Raw genomic sequence first — 4,006 nt, 5'->3', positions numbered from 1 at the left:
TCTTTCCCCCCTTCTCCTCAAGAACAGGCACTATTAGGGTGACAGACCTCTTCATTGACTGAACTGATCCAACCCTCATCCAACCCAGCTTCTCTTTCATTCAAAGAATCTGTAAGACAAAAGTCAGGTATGGGATATCTTCTTGGAGGACATGCTGCTCGTCCTGCTGATGTTGAGATGCAATGAGTTGGCCAAGGCTTGAGCTATGCTGCAGTCGGGGGTGTTTGCAGCTTGGATAGGTGCAGTGGAGCCGCGAGCAAGGTGGCTTCTGGGGTACTGAGGGTGAAGAAGAGCCTGCCTGCATGGGAGGGGGAGATATTCAGGGAGCTCACTGTCTCTAAAAGAGGTTCCAGCTTTTGGTGTTGGATCATCTGTGTCCCAGAACCCTTCCTGTTGGGTTCCCCTGCAATGCAACTCAGCCCTACTGCAAATTGTGCAGCTGCTGGAATAACTAGTGTGTCTTAGGTTTCACTTCCTGGGACGTATGGAGGTTGAGGGATGCTTATTTTAACTGTATCTGCCTTTTTCTTCCCATTTTTGACAGCCCTTGTCAGTCTTGCACGTGGGTATTGGCTATTCAGGCTCGTGCTAGGTTCACACTAGAAGCCAGACTGGCGTAAGTGATAATCACCCATTGTGTTTCCTTCACAAAGTTGGGATGAACCTACGGTAACGCCCTGGAAGCACGGGTGAGCTTCGAAAACTAAAACAGTTGAGTCCCATTCTTCATTGTCTTCTGTCCCAGGGAGCCAGTTGTCAGGAATTGGAAAGGAGCTCTCCTGATTTACACCGGGGGAAGAGGTGGGCCCAGCGCACCCTGAAGTCCAGAGATTTTACATGTTTGCATTTCATTCGGGATGGCCCTAGTCTTGGAATTGGGAAAATTCCATTTAAAAAGCCATTTGTGTGGTATTTACAACCCAGCTGGAAGTAGTAAATACCGGAAATCTTGGAACTGCTTATGCTCTCGCTCAAGCTCCTTCATTAGATAGATCACCAAATTCCTTGTGAGGGAGCCAGTTTCCACCCCGTTCTGCAGGCTCCGTTTTCCTTGGATCCACTTCGGAGCAGCGTCTCCCAAGCGCTGGCAGCTTCCTCTGCTTGGCAAAAACTTTTGCTTTTTGAGGTTTGCACAGTATCAGGGGTTTGGTCACAGAGCTGATCGCCACCCTTGGCTTCCAAGAACAGCAACAGAAGTAGAGGATGGTCAGCATCTCCCAGAGGTGGCCAGCACCTCCTAGGGCTCAGTGGCAACAGAAGAATGACAATGAAGTGCTACCAGGGAACAAATATCAAGAGTCAAACCCAGAGCAGAGGAGACAGTTAACTCCTGTGTCTTTCTTAAGCTGATGCTGAGAAGATGAGATGACCTTCAGGGAGAGGCTTATGACCTTGAGACGGACTACCCAGGCTCCAGAGCAGGTGGGGGTGAATTTAAACTGCAGCCTTCAGCACTGCATAAGAGCTCTGATTTGTCCTCCTTTTGCCATTCTCTTTCTTGAAGATGTCCCCTTTCTACCCCCAGGTCTGCTCCACACACCAGGGGCATGCACTTCACCTGCTCTGTGCTGCTCTGGTCTCCTCTGGCAGGAGCAGTGGGGCAATGCCAGATGAGACTATAGAGAGCCTGAACTAGTGTAATGCCTTCAGCTGGCACCAGCTGAGCATCTCTGGTCTGCATCATCCCATCTGATGATGAAGATGGACTGTTCTCTTACCTCTGCAGCACTCTGAGGTTGCGTAGATGGGAACATGTTCAGCAAGAGGGGCCGGAGGGCAGGCAGAAGCAGTTAGGGTGGGCTGTAATCCCTTGTTAGCAACTGTGTCCTCTTTGGAGCTGGGTACGGTGTCCTTGCCCATCTCAAAACCTGGAATGACAGTACCCCATGGTGAGCCTGGCCCCAGAGGGACCAGCAGAGTGATCGTGAGAGCTTGCAGAACAGGAGGCACCTATAGGGTTACCACTGAAATCCTGGTTGTTTTTGTTTTTCTCTGTTCACCTGCGATGAAAGCTGGAAGCAGATCTGTAACGCTGCGGCTCTGCCTGGCTGGGCTGCGGCAGTCTGGGCTAGATGGAAAAATCAGCAACCTCAGGTTGTAAGTCAGGCAGATTTTTTTTACTCAACGGAAAAACAGAGTTTGACTGTTTTGTGTTGTATATTTAAAAAAATAAAAATAAGATAAACAGTCAAACCCCAAGCCAATGATTTCTAATGCCAGCAGAGTAATGCGGTTTAATGCTGAAAACTTTATTAGCAGAACAATGCTTCATTTTACAAGACATTGTTTTTCCACCCCAGCGTTCTTATTACTCAGTGGTGGGTTGGGAATCCAGAACTTTTAGGCTCTCTGTAAAGCTAGAGCTCAGGCTGTTCTTCCAGATGTTCCTCCTGTGATAGACCCGTTTTCAGGAGGCCTGAGCTTCCAGCTTTTGTCTTTCAGGGGACTACGTCCTCTCCACCGCTCCTGTGTGAGGATTAAGGAGAGCGATACACTTGTGCATATCTCTGCTGTTTTAAAGATGTGATTCCACTGCTCCCTTATCCCATCCTATTTTCTGTCCCGATTTAAGAGAGAGCAGAGGAGGAAGATGACCTGGTTATCTGCCCTGCTGGGACGAAGAAGCCAGGTTTTGCTGTTGTCCAGAGGAAAACATGAAATGGGACGGGGGCTTTCCAGCTGAATTTACGGGCGGCTGCTATTGCAAAGTCAAAGGACACCAAGGGGAACGTCCCCACGGTGTCTACCTCCGCACCTGATGTTTTCTGGGGGTGTCGGGCCAAGAAGACTTAACAGCAGCAGTCCTTGCAGCTGGACCTGTAGACACCTGAGTGGGAGCAGCGTGTTATTTTACAAGCAGAGTGGGCACAGCTTCCAGGAGAAAGCCCATGGTTGTTTAGAGCAAATACGGCACGTGCCTGTCATGAAGCAGACACGGGCACCCGCATTGGAGCAGCCCAGCAGCACCACCTCTGTTTTAACAAGTGCTTCTTGGGGGCAGGTGCTTTTACTCCTCTTTGTTGTGGAACTGGTTGGTTTTTTTTTTTTCCTTTCTACTTTGTGGGTGAAAAAAATTGCAGCTCAAACCATGTTGTTTGAGAAAATGTGAAAAGGGCCGTTTCTCGCCATTTTCTTTCAAAGTTTACCCCTGTCGAAAGGGCACAGCCAAGAGGGCTTTAAAGCAAAGTGGGATGTTTCTCTGCCTGAACCAGAAATCTTGTCCTTGAAGGAGCAGTGAAGTTAAGCCGCGTCAGAAGAAGCTCCCCTTGCCTTGCCTTGCTGTCCTTAAAATCTCTTGGTGCTCATCCCTGGGAATGTTGCCATCCATTCCAGCAGAGCCGGATTTCATTTGATGACTCTGCGAATGAATAAATAAGCACACATTCATTTATTCGTTTTGCTTCACCCTAGAGATTTCACCTAAATTGTTTATCTCCTTCCCTCTGTTGGCCTACGATGCTGCAGGAAACAAAGGGAGCTCCAAGCTGTGCCTTGCTGTTTCTAGCTGTGGAATTTACTTTTCTTTTTTTGCCATGCTTGGCTCCAGCACGGAGCACGCAACCCTGCGTGGATTTATGTGCCCAGCTCTGTTGACACAGCTATAGACTGGGGCTGTACGACTCCGAATCTGGTTGTCTCAATTGTGCCATCATTGATGCTCCCTGGGGGGATTTTTATTGTGATCTCCATTTTGGTCGTCTTTATCGTGAAAATATAGAGTTGTAAAGGCTTTTAGTTAACGGCATCAGCTCTGAACCTCTTAGCTGGGAGTGGGGATCTCTCTTAGGTGCACTGTATCCACTGGCAGACATTACTCCTCTGGTCAAAGTGCTGGCAGCAGAAAGGATACGAGGAGCGTAGTGGTGTACATGGGGGTGTCGCCAAGCAAGCTAAGCCTCAGGATCCCTCTAGCATCTTACAACCCTGATTTTCCTCCCAGAGCTCCTAGCTAATCCCTTCCCCAGTCCAGCAGACAGGGCTAAGTGCAAGACTTGGTTTCAGCAGG

General features: G+C 49.0%; 1 protein-coding gene across 1 annotated transcript in view; it reads left to right on the top strand.

Moving 5' to 3' along the window:
- The window catches only part of TBX5 (T-box 5), a gene marked incomplete at its 5' end in the record, with an annotated part of 21,460 nt that overhangs the window by 16,562 nt on the left and 892 nt on the right, over nucleotides 1–4,006 (top strand). The gene's annotated exons all lie outside the window — the stretch shown is intronic.

Source organism: Buceros rhinoceros, unplaced genomic scaffold (genome assembly GCF_000710305.1).
Source record: "Buceros rhinoceros silvestris isolate BGI_N320 unplaced genomic scaffold, ASM71030v1 scaffold8351, whole genome shotgun sequence".
In the NCBI taxonomy this organism is placed as follows: Eukaryota; Metazoa; Chordata; class Aves; order Bucerotiformes; family Bucerotidae; genus Buceros; species Buceros rhinoceros.
Note: the sequence above shows the minus strand (reverse complement) of the source record. Positions and strands in the feature narration are given on the sequence as shown.